This window comes from Lycium ferocissimum, chromosome 10, assembly GCF_029784015.1.
Source record: "Lycium ferocissimum isolate CSIRO_LF1 chromosome 10, AGI_CSIRO_Lferr_CH_V1, whole genome shotgun sequence".
Classification (NCBI taxonomy): domain Eukaryota; kingdom Viridiplantae; phylum Streptophyta; class Magnoliopsida; order Solanales; family Solanaceae; genus Lycium; species Lycium ferocissimum.
In genome coordinates this window covers 17,109,105-17,125,675 of record NC_081351.1, presented here as the reverse complement: position 1 = coordinate 17,125,675, position 16,571 = coordinate 17,109,105, and the positions used below count along the sequence as shown (strand labels likewise).

The 16,571-nt window shown below is 39.4% G+C and overlaps 1 long non-coding RNA gene across 1 annotated transcript; it reads right to left on the bottom strand.

Annotated features, from left to right (window-relative positions):
* Nucleotides 1-1,243: 1,243 nt before the first annotated feature.
* On the bottom strand, nt 1,244-3,781 carry LOC132035137 (uncharacterized). The gene is made up of 2 exons (XR_009409176.1): nt 3,122-3,781; nt 1,244-1,545 (listed from the first exon to the last, which is right to left on the bottom strand). It is a non-coding gene; the product is annotated as an uncharacterized LOC132035137 (long non-coding RNA).
* Nucleotides 3,782-16,571: the final 12,790 nt, after the last annotated feature.

The following is a 16,571-nucleotide window of genomic DNA, read 5'->3' as shown; positions in this document are numbered from 1 at the left end:
TGCCCCTCCAGGATCCTACAACGAGCTTGCAGCCCCTGAACACTGTTACGGTTCGCTTTTACGCGGGTTAAGGCATAAAAGTTACTACGAGGTTTTTGGTGCTCCAATTGGATTCTAGTATTTTTTAGAATCGCCACCTAATTTATTTTATGGAAAACCTGGTTTAAAGAGTTTTTTTCCAAGAGAAAAAAAATATCTTTTGGACCAAAGTTCGAGGTAAGGGCTCTGGTGATCCCCTAGGGAAGTTTTTACGCACCCTAGTATTAAAGATTCATAGAATACGGTTGACCTATAAGCTTCAATGTGAGATTAACTGTATTTATTTGCTTAAAAGTGTTTAATGTTCCGCAAAAAAAAATGTCATTTCATTCATATCATAATTTCAAGAAAATTTTTGGCAAAAGGTCCCCTTATAAAGGGGGTTTTGGGTTTCAAAAATCCATATAGGTGTTCAACTCACCTCGTTTCCGGACCAAGATACACTCGGGATTCCTTCCGGGCAGAGTCGCTACTATTTTGGTTTTAACGATATGAGTTTAGTTTATAGGTTTATATATATATATATATATATATATATATATATATATATATATATATATATATATATATATATATATATATATATATGAGAAAATATGGAGTATATCTCCTATTTATAAGTATATCTATATAAGAAAAATGAGAGTGTTTATTTGAGTCCAATTTCGTCCATTTTGAAGCCCATAGGTTAACCAACTTATATTCCAGTCTAGATTCCGTCTCATCTCATACTTGGCCCAAATGTATTTCTTCTTGTTTCCAACCAATAGATTTCTGGGCTTTCAGCCCAAGTAAAAATTGTAAAATTGTATCCGAAATTTCGGATACTATTTTACTTCTAAAAATGGTATCCGAAAATTGATACCTCTTTCATTTGACAATTAGCCCAAGTAAAAAAAAAAAAAAAAAGCAATTCTTTATCATTTGTAACCACAAAATTATCTTTGAAATTAATTTACTTTCTATTTCTAGCTAAAAATCGATTCTGGTGGCCTAATAAGCAGTTTACAACTTAAAATCATGGGCTTAAGGTCTCAAAACGATTACCAATCAGATTTTGTTAAGGGCGGAGGGCCCAAAATTGCTGCTTTAGTTATTTGAAAATCACTTAACTTTATTACTAAACCAGTTTTAAACTTAGCAAAATCAAATTAAGCCGATTTTATGCAAAATTTAAGATTAGCCAAGTTTGAAAAGACAAATGTTTAGGTGACTCCTAATAATACTAGGTTTTCCTAAATTCTAAACATACATAAGAGGGTTTCAATATTTACATGTTCATTACACATACACTATACATACATAGGATATACAGGGAATAGAAAAGGGAAGAAAGTAAATTCCAACTGATGGGCCTACCCAAGCCCATCAGTGCCATTTTCACCCATGACTTGGCCTTCAACATATTAGCTTCCATTTCTATAATCATATGGACTCGATCAAGAGAGTTGGGCCTCAGGCCCAACATGGTATATGAAAAAAGAGAAGCGCGCCTAGGTGGTACCCCTTGCAAAGAAAAGAGAAAAAGGAGAATTGGGGTTAGAATGCACCCAACTTATACATAGTAATTTAGATAGAGATTAAAATCCGCAAGTGGCCAAACGTATATATACTAAATAGATCTAATTCAAATTTCAACAAATTTGGATGAGGCGTAATCGTTATTCAAAGCCCAACGATACGTAGACACAGGCCCAAACTGTAAAAGAATGCAAACAGTTTCAAAGAAATTATACCAAAGCCCAATAGTTAGACTCAAGCCCATAAGGTTCACGTGTGGATAAACAAATGGATTTAGACAAGTCCATTATACCATATTTTAAAACTTATTTTAAGAGAAAATCAGGTGATATACATTGTATATAATTCTATGTGCATTGGAGTGTATACTGGACTTGTATACTCTGTGTATATCCATTGCATATGGCTGATATTCAGTTCAAAACAAATAAAGGGAAAGGGGAGGGGATATACATGGTTCAATATTTCTACTTAAAGTCATGCTCTTCAAGCAGAGCATACGAGGAAAAAAAGATCCCCTTAACATTATAACTTTCAATAGAACAGGATACAAGTAATTCAACTTCAAATCTTTACTCCCTATCTTTAGTCCTTTAAAGTCCATATACATTTATGTCCTACCCATTAAAGTAGGTTCATATGACTGCTTAGTTTGGCTAGATATCAAAATAGTGATATGAAAGTTCAAGTCTTGTCTTTGAAATCAACTTAGTATTTAAAACTCACAAAAAAAACAACACAAGACACAGGCAATGGTAGTTGATGTATTGAGCATTTAAGAGCATAGAGGACAAGCCAAATAAGACATAAACTATGAAAATAAGCACAATCTTTTTTACTTAAACAATATAAGTAATTTGTAAACCTAAGAGATTTAAATTCCCCTTTTACTTTTAGACAAGGAAATGTAAGAATTAGTTTGATTGCTTTTTTAATCATGTTCACCTAGTTAGTTTGGACTAAGCTTCCTATTATCTTTTTTGAAGGGTGGGTTTAAACACCTAAGGGGAAACATCTTTGACACATGATACAAACAACTTCTTGAGGTGATTTAAATAATGCCAAATAGTTTGGTTAAACCAACATTACACAAAAACAAAAAAAAAAATAGACATATACAAAATAAGCACTATTATCTTTCTTTAGGAACCATATATGATTACAATTAACAATATAAGTGAGTACTACTAATTTAAACCACATGACTATGTCGACAAACAAACTGCCTCTAGATGAGATCAAACTAAAATCTAAATTCCCTTGGATCACAAAGAACAACAAAATTTTGATTTTTTAACAACAAGGCATAGATGTAAAATAATCACACAATCATTTTAAACCAAGGACAAAAAACACTAATAATCATAAAACAAATACTAAAACAATCACAAATTAACTATGCTATTACTAAATAAGCAGTGATTAACACTAAACTACCCTAAAAAACACATAACATAGTGGAAGAGATATAAATTAACTAAAACTAAGCTAAACTACCACATAAGCATATAAGAGAAAACATACAAAGGAACTAAAATTAAAGAAAGGATGGAAAATTAACTTTTGCTTGTGCAGCCAAGTCGAGGTTGGACTCGGAGATTTTCCTTGTTCCCAAATCACCTCAGCCACACACAACACAAACAATCAAATTTTAAAACATAAACTTAACTCAAAATTTAAAGGTTCTCGCACTTTTTATGGTGAAAACCCTAGGTATTTGAGTTTTTTTTTTTGGATGAATATCTCTATCTCTTTAAACTATGAATGGGGGTTCTTTATGTAGAACCCCTAAAATCCCCAAGACCTAGGGTTTTCGATGTGGGATGAATGGAAATTTGTGAATCAAAACCCTTCAATTCGAGTGTCAATGGCTATGATTTAAGCAAGTACATGCGATGGAGGGTCAAATTTGAACAATCCCAATGGATCCTCATAGCTTTTGAACAAACCAATGAGATTCGAGGGTTTCAAACTGTACTCGTTGACCCGTATTTCAGTAAAAAGATAAAGGAAAAAGCAAAAATTATCATGTTAAGGTTGTGTTTGGTGAAGAATGGAGACGAAGCATCAATTGTTGCCTCAAATGGTCGAACCACGATTGTAAAAAGCGTGTACCACATGCCACTTTGTCGTTTCAGGCAATGGTGATGAGGAGAGAGGGTTTTCTCCTCGTGGCGTTACTAGGGTTTGGGTGAGGGGAAAGGGAGAGACGTGGGGTGTGTTTAGAGGCGGAAAATGAAAAAGAAGAAGGGGCCTTTGCCCCTCTTATCACCGTATTGGGCCGGGTCGTGCCCTTTTGGGCTGGACTTCGGTCCAATCTTTAAACATAAGGGGCCTGCCCGAGATATAATTAAGAAAAGACTAATTAATTTAGACCCTTAATTATGATTAAAATAGGTTAATTAAGCAACTAAGACTAACCTTGCAAACAATGGCCTAAATTGGCTTAATTTTAAGACCATGCTATTTCAATTATGGCCTTATTTGGTCCAATTAGCCATCTTTGGGTAACATTTGCAAAAATGACCGTATTAATCAGACCAGTGATTTTGGTCCTTTCATATAAGGTCACAATTAAACTAGATAACAATTAAAAGGCTAATTTTGCAGTAATGACCTCAATTCATGGATTTGACTTTCAATTGGGTCATAATTTGGACTATTAATTGATCATTTCAATTATAGCCATTACATGGGCAATTTTCAAAATTTATCACAACTAAATACCAATCAATTATGACAAAATTCTAATAAATTGATTAAACAAGAATTGAGGGGTAAAATGGTTAATTTATTTAATTAACCAGATTCCTAGTATTCTCTTATTTATTACTTGTGTCTACTATTTAGGCAGAATACCCTCATCCATTCTTACTAAGAAACTGAAAGAAGCCCCAACAACAGAAGAAAGGGTGGAAAGTGAGGAAGAAAGAGATGTAGAAATAGAAACCGCTTCCGAAATCAAGGGGACTAAACAGGAACAAGAGGGATCCACTGAAGATCATTAAATAGAGTAAAATACTTTGCAAATTGATATTTTTAACAATTTATACAATTAAGTGAATAATTGTGGTAAATTATTGAAATGTGTAAATTGATTTATAATATTTATAGAAATTATTTTACCAATTAAGAAAATGGTAAAATATTGTTTGAAAAATTTTATAAAATCATTTTGGCTTCTAAAATACATATTTCACCCTGTTTGATATCCAAAGATTCTGAGTGACTAAGGTAAATTACGGGAGGTAAAAAATTTGGTGTCAACAACTTCCCCTTTGGTGTTCGGGGATGGCAAGACCATCCCTGAGCAACAAAATTTGACTAACCCTGATTTTTTACTGACCCGACTCATTCTTCCTCTTATTTTTATGCAATTTTCTAATTTATGGCTGGACCCTGGTTTCTAGATTTCTTACATATCTCAGGTTTCATGAGAATTCAGGCCATTTATAGTTCAACTCAATTATGACTTCTAAATGCAAATTTAAAGAAACCTCATATTTCCCGGCTATTAAACTGGGAAGTCCGGAGTGATCGGTTAAATTGTGACTGAATCTTTGGTATTGAGTCCGCCTACATTTCCCTGTTTTTGGGAATCAAGTCACTTGTAGTTCGACTCGATCGGAGGAAAAGGATATCCCTTATATGGCAATGCCTTCGTATGTTCCGATGTGTGTCCGACCGATTGCGGAATAAAAGAAAACAAGTTAGAATATAAGCAAATAATTGTTCTTATGTGGCTGAGCATGGTGAGGAATGATCTTCCAAGTCTTGGATGGAGATCTTGACTCTCATGGGCACCCTATCTCGACCGGCTGCGTAAGAAAAAGTTCCATGTTTGCTTCGTAATCTGTCTGGATTTGATTTGATCAACCTTCTCTGTTTGGCGGCTACAAATATGCTTCCATCTGCTGAGTAATGTTGATTTTGGTGACGAATACCGCGATCATCTGACCGAATGTACATCGTCTTGTCTTCATGAGCGAATACTGCGGTCTTTGGATCGGTTTTTCATCGCTTTGTCTTATTTGAGTGAATACTGCGGTCTTTGGACCGGTTTTACACCTCTTTGTCTTTTTTTTTTTTGAGCGAATACTATGGTCTCTTAACCGGTTTTATATCGCTTTGTTGTCTTGATTATATCCGGTAGCTTGTATGCATGGCCCTTTTGGGCAATTTGAAAAAATGTCCCTCTCGGCATGTTTGTATGAATGGCCCTATTGGCATGTTCGTATGAATGGCCCTTGATACGCTCAAATAACACCTAAATTATGGCGTAAGGCGGTCGGTGTCAAATATAGTAACCTAACTAGGTTGGGGGTCGAATCCCACAGGGGAATAAAGTGTGAAATAAATACTAATCATATATTTTAGTAATCTCTAAAGTCCTTAGTTCTATTCCGACTAGTGTAGAAAGAAGGTTTTGGTTTATATTCGCTATTGTGAAGTATTTAGAATTTGATTGAATTAAAAGAACCAAAGTCGTGTCCCCGCTGTGATTAGATGTTATGCTATGGGTATCAATATGATATATTTCTAATGGGTCGTGGTTTTGTATGCACTTAATCTCTAATGCACTTTTTAATATTTTTCAATAGTTAGAAAGTATTTCTTTTCATGATTTTCCCAAATATAGAAAAGTTGCAAGTAAGACCGATCAAATATGCCAAGTAAAGAGCGATCAAATATGCCAAGTAGAACTCTTCTTATCCCTAAGGGAGTTCATTAAACTAGAGTTAGCACCTCGAGTCCTTGTGATATTATTTCGACTCAAACCCTAGTTCATCTTTCCAAACAAAACTAGGGTTTGTGCATAAGGAAGTGTTTGCAACCACTAACTAACAATTAATATGAGACATAACTAAAACACATCACAATATATATATATTATATATATATATATATATATATATATATATATATATATAATGTTAGATACCCATTACATAACACCCATCATTTGGGTCCACAACTTTGATTAAAGAGACTACTCACACATATTGTTTGCAAAAGGAGAAAGCAATAATGGAGACATAAAGCTTACAAAGTGCAATAAAGATGGTGGGAATAGAATCTTTTTGTCTTTACTAAGCTCCAAAAGTGGTGTATTCAATGCTTACCCACCAATGGAACAATATTCACATGTGCAATAAAAACTGGCTGCTAAAAAAACCTAGAATGTTCTTTAAATAGGCTCCAAAAATGCACATCAAAGAATTGGCAAAACTACCCCTGGTAGCAGAATCGACGGACCGTCGATCAGTTCGACGAGCCGTCGATTTCTTCGTCTTTTAGTTCTTCAGTTTGATGGTCCATTCGACGGTGCCTTCAACCAAGTCGATGCTCCATCGATTCATTCGTCTTTCTCTCTTCTAGTGGACAAGTCTATTTGATGAGACAAATGATGAAACGTCAATCCGGTCGACGCTTCGTCGATGGATCCGTCCTTTGTCCTCTTCAACTTAGGCCATCACTGGAAAATTTTACTTATTGATGCTCCAAAGGACTCGACGGACCGTCGAATTTTCATTTCTAGGCAATTTTTCCTTTTTTCCTTGTTTTTGCTTTTGGGCCATCGCCTTCCTAAAACACAATAAAAACACATTAAAATGAACCATACTTATTTGAGAACAACCAAACTCCATAGTAAAAAGGTGTTGAATATGCCACAAATTCGCAGCATATCAGCCCTCTTGGCATGTTTGTATGAATGGCCCTCTCGGAAATAGGAAAATAGATATATAATGGCCCTCATAGCAAATAAGAAGAAGTGATGGCCCTCTCGGCAATAGGAAAATAGATATGCAATGGCCCTCATGGCAAATAAGAAAAAGTGATGGGAATGACAGATATGGCCCCTTTGGCTAAATCGTCTTTCTTTCATCCTTTATGCCGGCTGTGACCCTTTTGGTCAGGTTTGCTGTGTTGTTTTACTACGACCCTGTTGGCCGGTGATTTTCCCATTATGGCCTTTGTTCTTTATGAGCCCTTATGGCCAGGTGTTTGCCCTTGCTGGCATTTAAATCTTTTTATGGCCCTCGTGGCTGGATAGTTTTCTAAAGACCTGATCTCAGCAGCGGTCTTGACCTTCTTTTGGCGAATCATTTCCTGCACATGAAGCAATGTTAGAAAAGGATCGTCCTCTGACGTCTTGGGGACTTGCATCAGAAATGGGTTAGTTTTTCCTATCTAGAGTTGATTTGTGTTGCCAGCGTTGTCGCATCTTCGACTTTCTGGACTCGAAACCCCTTCGGCTTCGGTATTTTGAAAGATGAATTTATTTTCATTAGGCAAAAAAATCATTTTTTTTTTTTTCGTAAATCTAATTTGTGGGGAAATAAACGCGTTGGTTTGAAAGTTGTAAGGTTAATTGTCATGACATGTGCTTCAAATGAGAGATATCCCTTCTTCTGTGACTGGGTTCTTTGTTGATTTGTGCGAAATTTTTGAGACATTTTTTTCAAAAATTCTGCTCCAGTTTAAATCTTGATCGATGAACTCTCATGCCGAATCTTCCGAGTTGCTGGAAATTTTGAGGTCCATTTCTGCCCCGGTTTACAGTATTGAATAAATGAGAAATTTTGAGATCTTCTCAAAATTTTTGGCCCAATTTAAAACTCTGGGTTAGCTGACTCTTTGGTGAGAATTTTTGAGATCTTCTAAAAAATTCTACCCCAGTTGGGCGTGCGGTAATCCTCGCGTTCTTTGTGAAGTCTTATCTCTAAGGCTTCCTAGGGGTTTCTTGGGTTTTTCTTTTGGTGCGACCGAGCTTAAAGAGCGCCTACGTATCCTGTCGTAGCAGAAATTCAGGTCTAACATAGTTCAAAATAAAAGTAAATGAGTTTTTTTTTATTTTTGCTGACAATGCGATCGGGTCCCAGATGGACTCCCCACGTAGCCCACTGTGGGAAAATCAGGTCATTGCGTAGTTCATATTACAAAAGTTGTTTTTGTTTTTCCTGTCTATTACAAAAGGATTACAAGCAAAAGAAAATAATTAATATAAGCAAATAGAATAACGATTACAAGCAAAGACTACTATTACAAGCTGAGAAACTTCGTCTTCATGCATAGTAGCACTTCATTGTATCTGAGTTGATCGGCTTCGGCCACTCTTGTCCATCCATTTCCACTAGTACTACTGCTCCTTCGGAGAGTACTTTGTGAACCACGTAAGGACCTTGCTACTTGGGAGCAAACTTCCCTTTGTATTCATCTTGATGTGGGAAATTCTTTTGAGCACCAGCTGCCCAATTTGGAAAAGCCGAGTCCTGACTGGCTTGTTGAAGGCTCTTTCCATCCTTTATCGGTATAGTTGACTGTGACATACAACAACCATCCTTTTCTGGTCAATTAAATCCAGCTGCTCATATCGAGCTCGGACCCATTCAGTGACGCCTAATTCTGCTTCTTGGATGATCCTTAAGGAAGGTATCTCAACCTCGGCAGGTATAACCGCTTCAGTACCATAGACCAGCAGGTATGGAGTTGCTCCTGTTGAAGTTTTGGCCGTAGTACGGTGTCCCAGTAACACATAAGACAACTGCTCATGCCAACCTTTATAATTGTCTATCATATTCCTCAATATCCTCTTGATATTCTTACTGGCTGCTTCCACAGCTCCATTACTTTGTGGTTGGTAGGCCGTTGAGTTTCGGTGAGCGATCTTGAATTGTTCACAGATATCCTTCATCAGATGGCTATTCAAATTTGCTCCATTGTATGTTATGATGGCTATTCAAATTTGCTCCATTGTCCGAATCGGCATATGATGTTGTTTCGCACAAAGTCAGCTACCACTTTCTTTGTTAGTGACTTGTGAGACATTGCTTCCACCCATTTGGTGAAGTAGTCAATGACAACTAAAATGAATCGATGCTTATTTGAGGCTGCGAGGTCGATTGGCCCAATGATGTCCATGCCCCAGGCAACGAAAGGCCATGGTGATCTTATAGCATTAAGCTCACTCGGAGGAAACCTTGATTAGATCACCGTGGATTTGGCATTGATAGTACCTTTGCACATAATTGCAGCAATCACTTTCCATCGTCATTCAGTAGTATCCATCACGTAGAATTTTTTTTGCTAGTACAAATCTGTTCATATGGGGTCCACATGTCCCAGTATGTACTTCTTCTAGAGGTTTGGTGGATTTTCCGGCATCTACACATCGAAGCAGACCAAAATCCGGTGTTCGTTTGTACAACACTTCTTTGTTTAGGAAGAAACCATTTACCATTATTTTGATGGTCTTCTTTTGTCCACTTGTAATGCTTTCAGGATATTCTCGTCCTTCCAAAAACATTTTGATGTCTTTGTAACATGGCTTTCCATCTGGCTCAGCCTCCAAGTAGTAATAGTAGGCATGCTCTTCTTTTAAGCTTATCCTTAGCGGGTCAATGTGACTGCTCTCAGGATGTTGGATCATTGATGCTATCGTGGCCAACGCAGCGGCAAATTCATTCCGACCCCTTGGCGTATGTTGAAATTCGATCTTTCTGAATTTCTTACACAATCTTTGAGCCAAGTTCAAATAAGGCAAGATCTTTTTATTATTGGTGGCCCATTCGCCTTGTACTTGATGGATTAGTTGGTCGGAATCTCCAATGACCAGTAATTCATCGATGTTCATACCTAATGTCATTTAGAGACCTCGAACGCAGGCCTCGTATTCAGCCATGTTGTTAGTACAACGGAATTTGAGCTTTGCGGCCATGGGGCAGTGTCACCCATTTTCTGATATCAGAAACCGCTCCGATTCTGGAACCTTTGTAATTTACCGCCCTGTCAAAGAACAGTCTTTAGCCAGTGTAAGATTATGTTGCTCCTTCTTCTATGGCCAACACCCCTTCGTCTCGGAAGTGGGTGCGAAGGGGTTTGGGCTCTTCATCTATCGGGCTTGCAGCTAGTGAGTCAGCCAAAGCCTGTCCTTTAATGGCATTCTAAGCTATGTACACGATGTCGAAATCACTTAACAACATCTGCCATTTGGCCAACTTCCCACTGGGCATGGGCTGGCGGAATATGTATCTTAACAGATCCATCTTGGATATAAGGTGAGTGGTGTACGAGGACAAATAATGTCTTAATTTTTGAGCCACCTAATTTAAAGCACAACAGGTTTTCTCCACTAGCATTTATCTCGCCTCACAATCTGTGAACTTCTTGCTCATATGGTAAATGGCACGTTCTTTTTTCCCTTCTTTATCGTGTTGTCCCAACACGCAACCGAAGGCATCTTCAGCAGCTGATAGGTATAGCAGCAGTGGGCTCCCAGGCCTTGGTGGTACCAAGACTAGTGGATTGAACAAGTATCTTTTGATAGTGTTGAATGCCTCTTGGCACTCCTCTGTCCATTTCGTAGGAACGTCTTTCTTCAAGAGCTTGAGGATGGGCTTTACAATGATGTTGGATTGGGCTATGGATCGTCCAATGTAATTCAATCTTCCCAGGAATCTCATGACTTCTTTTTTAGTTTTTGGAGGAGGTAATTCTTGGATTGCTTTGATCTTTGTTGGGTCTAGCTCTATGCCCTTTCGGCTGACTATGAACCCCAATAATTTTTTGACCGGTACTCTGAACGCACATTTAGCCGGGTTCAATTTCAAGTTGAACTTTGGAGCCTATCAAAAAATTTTTCTTAAATATGTGGTATGCTCCGAACTTTCTCTTGACTTGATAATGACATCGCCCACATAAACTTGAATTTCTCTATGGGTCATGTCGTGGAAATTGGTAGTCATCGCTCTCATGTATGTTGCGCCGGCATTCTTGAGGCCAAAGGGCATTACACTGTAATGGTACACTCTCCATGGAGTGATAAAGGTTGTTTTCTCGGCATCCTCTCTATCCATTATAATCTAGTGGTAGCCAAAGAAAACAATCCACAAATGATTCCAGCTCGTGTTTGGCATAGTTATCTATGAGTATGTGGATGTTCGGGAGTGGAAAATTATCCTTTGCGCTAACTTTGTTAAGATCTCGGTAATCCACGCAGATTCTTATCTTGCCGTCCTTTTTGGGTACCGAAACTATGTTGGCTAGCCATGTGGGGTATGAAGTCACTTCCACACTCCCAATTTAATCTGTTTTTCTACCTCATCTTTGATTCGGATACTAAGATCCGGTTTGAATTGTTGCTTTTTCTATTTTATCGGAGCAAAACCCGCATTGATGGGTAACATGTGGGATACTACACTGGTACTTAGTCCAAGCATGTCGGCATATGACCATGTGAAGATATCCCCGTACTCCTTCAGAAGACTTATCAATTCTTCTTTTAGAGGCGTCTCTAGGTCCGCACTTATCCTTGTCTCTTTGACATTCTCTTCATCACTTAGATTTATGGCTTCTGTTTCGTCCATATTTGGTTTTTGCTCATTCTCTAATTGTACTACTTCTTTCGCGAGACCCTCGGGTAGTATTGTGGTCTCATCGTATTCCTCGTACTCTTCTTCCTCTATGCTGCCCGACTCATTGGTTTCGCAACATGTCATGACATTTAAGGTTGCTTTATTTTTTTATTACTAAAAATTCAAGGCAAAATATGTTAGTATAAAACATCCATGTAAAAAAAAAATAAATAAAAATAGTTTTGGTAAACCGAGGCTTTCATTGATTTGAATTAATTAGAAGTACAAACTGTGGTCCTGGCTTGGATCCAGATCAAGACATTTCCATTTTTGAAAACATTACGAGGTATGTAAGTGATAACAGAGTGAGAAATCGGGCCTCAACCGATTCTCCCTATTTTTTAAAATAAGTTCATCTTTCTCTATCGAAGAGCCAGTAGCGGGTTTGTGCTCGCCTGGTTCTGCCTTTCTAATGGTGGGCGCTTCAGCACACTCTTCCAAAATCACGGGGCAAACTTTTTCTTGGAATAACATCCCTATCCCTTCTTTAATGTCAGCATCTCCAGGCATAGGTATTCGATGGGGAAATAACTGGTACAGGTTTGGAATGGGTTTGCAAAGATCCGCAACCTCTTGTCTCTTCTTTGTAGGTCTCTCTTCTTCTGCTGGGACATACCCGAGTCCGAAACAAAAATTATCTTGTAGAATGGGAATTGGCTCGGTGATGCCTTGCAGGTTCTTTCCCAGACTCTTCCCGGGTTCAAACCCGTTTAGGAGCATGGTAGAAGCAATCATTTTGTAAACCACCGGCATAGGAACTTTTGGGGAGTCTATCTTATGGGCAGCTCCCATAACTCCATGACATGGAAATTCGTTCCTTTAGGCGCAGCTTCAGTGACGGGTACAGAGTTATCTGGGTAATTGTGCACACTGGCTTCTTCGTGAATCACCACTTCTTCCCTTTCCTAGACAAATTTTACAGATTGATGGAGCGAGGATGGTACTACCGCTGCCATATGGATCCATGGTCTTCCTAGAAGCAAATTATAATTGGCTAGTATCTCCATGACTTGGAATTTAGTGTTGACTTCAGCTGGACCTATTTGAATGTCCAAATCAACCGCTCCAGTGGCATCACAACGTCCTCCGTTGAACGCTCTTATATTGGTATAGCTCTGACATACTTTTCCAAGGTCATATCCCAACTTAGTTAGGGTAGACTTGGGACAAATGTTGAGTCCCGCCCCGTTGTCAATTAATACTCGGGTTATCACCTTATTGTGGCACATAATAGTGATATGCAGCGCTTTGTTGTGATTTATGCTTTCTTTGTGCAACTCTTTCTCTATGAAGGCAATTTGACATTCCTCTATAACATGAGGGACCATTTCGGTTAGGTTTTCACTGCTTGTCCCTGCTGGGATATGAGCTTCCTCCAACACCTCATTAAAGCCAAGCGGTGTTGAGGTAAACTTTGTAACAATGCTAGTACCGAGATTTGGGCCGGCGCTTTCTTCAAGTGCTCTATAATGGAGTATTCCTTAGGCTGCATTCGGCGCCAGAAATATTCAGCTTCACCTTCAGTGATAGCCCTTTTCTGATTTCCCTCCCTTCGGGGTGCCCCTTGGGCTAGGTATTAGAGAGTGTAGCATCTCCCTGATTTTGTAATGCCATGTACAGTAGCAACTTAGACTACGAACTCTTTGCGAGGCGGTGCTGGAGTTAGTTGAGCTATATATGTTATCATTGGCGCAGGGACTAATACTTTGAATTGCGAGCGCTCTTGGAAAGATAATGATGCTACTGTGTGCTCAAGTTCTTTCACAGAATCGCGCATTGTGGGTCTTCCTACGACCCAGTCTTCTTCCCTTTAATTCATGTAAATCACGCTATTTCCATGGTTTGGCAATGGATTGGTGTTCATAGTTAGAGGGGACTTTTAGAGCACAATCTCTTTCCGGTCAATCAGGTCATGTACTTTGTACTTGAGATTAATGCAAACTTCAGTACTATGTGTCCTATGCTATTAGAATGGTAGGCACATGTCTGGTCAGCTCGGTAAAACTGGTTCTTTTGGTCGATGACCTTTGGGGGAAGTATTTGGATCATTCCAGCAGCGCTTAATCCTTTGAATAAATCAGTTTGAGATTCCATCAGTGGGGTGGATACCCGAGTTGGCTTCTTTTTAAAGTTCTGAAGTGGCGCATTATAGGCATTTGGTGGTGGTTGATTTTGGTAGGTATTGGGTTGGTTATTTTATGGAGTGCCATAAACAGGTGGGGGAGTTTGATAATTTGGTTGTGGAGCTTGGTAGTTTGGGGAGGTGACTAGAAGTCATTTTATTGAGCCTGGTAATTTGGGAGTGGTGATTGGAAGGTCAACTGCCCGTAATATACGGGCACCGTATTGTAAGGAGTTGGAATGTAGGCATTTGAGGGAGGCGAAGCATATGCTTCCATTGGGAAATATTCCCTCCTTTTGGTTTTGGGGCTAGGAGTGTGGGATATACTAGCCATATCTTTTTTTTTCGCGTATGAACTCGGTTGAGCTTGAACTAGCTGATTTTCCGATCATACTTATGATTCGGCCAGTCTTGAGACCGTCTTCTGTGGCCTCGCCCGTTTTGACCAATTCAGAGAAAGGTCTTCCCGCCATTGAGAGCATTCTATCATAGAATCCATTTTTTGTGAACGGATGAAAACCGATACAAGTTCCTATTCGCCTATAAGGGTTGTACCCGGGCAGCCTCTGTTCTCCACCTACTCGCATACTCACGAAAATTTTTGGTGGACCTTTGTTTTACTTTTTCCAAATAGTATCCGTCCGACATCGTTTCCATGTTAAGGCGAAACCTTTCCATGAAAGCTGCAGCCATGTCTTCTCATGTAATCCAACAGCATATGTCTTGGCCGTGAACCATTCTGAGGCTTCTCCGGTCAAACTTCGGCTGAACAGCTTCATAATGAGAGCTTGGTTGTCTCAGATGCTGACCAATTAGTCACAGTAGGCCCGTAGATGCGCTTTAGGATTGCTTGTTCCATTAAATAGCTCAAAACGTGGCACCTTGAAGCCCTTAGGTAAATCCAAATTTTGATGCATGTACAAATCGTTATAGCTCCGGCCCGTGCGAGTGAGGGTGGTTCTCATGGACCGTTCCAACATTGCGGTCATCTTCCGCTTGAGCCTTTCATTCTATTTTTCCCGCTCAGCCTTCCACGCCTTTTCCATCTCCTCATAATGGTCAATTTATCGATCATGTGAAAAGGTGCCTGGTGCGATAGGTGTGTGGAAGGAAACAACAGGGCAAGTTCGGGGAATAGGGGTGGTTTTGTCAGTTGGTAGCGAGATGACGCTTGGTTGTTGTCACGACCCAGCTCCGTGGGCCGTGACTGGTGCCCTACCTAGGCACCCAAACAAACTTACGAACCAGATTAAACAGATATTATTCGTACCGGTAAATCGATAGCGGACATCACACAAATACCGGCCGAATGCTATCCTAAGCGGTCGCCGTGCGGGATCATCATATCAAAATCAAAACCGGCGGAATGCACATCGCCCGTACACACATACATACGGACATGTGGGCCATATCGGCCATAGCAACAACGGGGCCGCTTAAGGACGCAAATCGAATCATATACAAACAAACCGGACCCATGACCCACAAATATGACTACGAGCCCTACAAACAACAACAACATACGAACATATGACGGGACGTGGCTCCGCGCGTGCATCGAACAACACAAATGTGCGGATATACATAGCAAAAGACATATACCAAAATATGGGCTCGGATCGAGGGAGCACTCCAAAATGTGACCCATGACCGGGTAGCCTAAACCTAAGATCGCCCAACCGAGCGTCCGTCTGCGCGGGCGTGAAACGCCCGAAGAAAGGGGGTCGCACGAAAGAAGTACGAGTGTGTAAAGCGAGAGGTACGGTAATCCAAACCATGACCGGAGTCGAAGATACGAAACAAATACGTAAGTAACAAATCAAACTTTTGTGCGGAATGCGAGTATACAAAATGCAAATAAAAGTCATGCATAGGGCTCGGGAACGTGGTCACCCACGACGCCGGTGCCACAACACATCATACTCCGGTTTTCAAATCTCCGTACATCTCCGAACACATCATAACATCACACACATCAAATCATCGAATATGTCAGATGCCATATCACATCATAACACCATAAACGGTAACCGGCCCTATGGCGAGGTCTCGGAAACCGTAACACATCATACTGCCGAATATGTCATAATGCGCACGATCACAGAACCGGCCCGGGTACCGGCGAACGAAATCATAATCATTAGCACAAGTAGAGTAGTGCAGAAACCATATGCATATCAAAAGTAAGTTCCAGGACTCGACACATAATTTCATATACGAACACATTAGGATCAGAAGGCTCAAAATGAGTATCGAGTTAATCGGAATTAATATACAAAAGTCGCGGGCTTTTAAGTTATCAATTTTTCGAAAAATACGTCGTAGGTCATTCTCGGAAAATTTAGTATCATTCATAGTGAAGAACGTTCAAATATCATTACAGGGCATTTCAAACGGACCTTAGAGTCATAGGCAAACGTTTCACTTTTTCATAACATACGAAATGAGTCAAACGAATCAAATAAGGAAGTCTC